Source organism: Myotis davidii, unplaced genomic scaffold (genome assembly GCF_000327345.1).
Source record: "Myotis davidii unplaced genomic scaffold, ASM32734v1 scaffold107, whole genome shotgun sequence".
In the NCBI taxonomy this organism is placed as follows: domain Eukaryota; kingdom Metazoa; phylum Chordata; class Mammalia; order Chiroptera; family Vespertilionidae; genus Myotis; species Myotis davidii.
Window position 1 is genome coordinate 1,106,615 of NW_006383012.1, and position 731 is coordinate 1,107,345.

The following is a 731-nucleotide window of genomic DNA, read 5'->3' on the forward strand; positions in this document are numbered from 1 at the left end:
TTATCTGTCTATTGATGGATTGATCAGTTGATCAGCATCCTCATCACTGACCCTGATCCTTGAAGTCTGAGTGTTAGATAATTGATTTACAAAATTGTAGAACTTGTTGCCCGGAGAAAGCATCCTTGACATGTTCCTTATGGGCGAGGTAGTGAGCAGTTATTACTTCTGCATGTACTGAGTGAAGAAACTAACCCTGCTATTCTGTGTACAAATGGTTGGACCCAGAAATAGCCATAAATTGAAGGTTAAAGGATACCATGCCAATGGAAATCCAGAGAGAGAGAGAGAGAGAGAGAGAGAGAGAGAGAGAGAGAGACCGAGAGAGAGAGAACCTGCATGATAGAAGCCCAGCTTCAGCAACCCCTTACCACATTTCCTTTTTCTCTGAAAAGTCTTCATTCTTATCCTCTTCTTTCTCTGACTTATCCATTGGTTTAATTCTATAACCTTGAATTCTGATGCAAGGAAGACAAAATACAACAATATCTCCTGGCTCCCACAAGATGCCCTGCATTTATAGGCTTCTCATTAGCCCCATCTATTTAGGCCAGGAGTCAAATCTTGCTTCTTAGAACAAGGCTGCCTCAATTAGTCAGTTTGCTGTCCCCTCCTTGGAACTGTTTTTGCCTGCATTAGTGAAGATAAAATGCATGTCCACTCTACATCATATATTTTTAACATCAGGCTCCCAAATCCAATTCAGATGTCATCAGTCAGACCTCATTGGT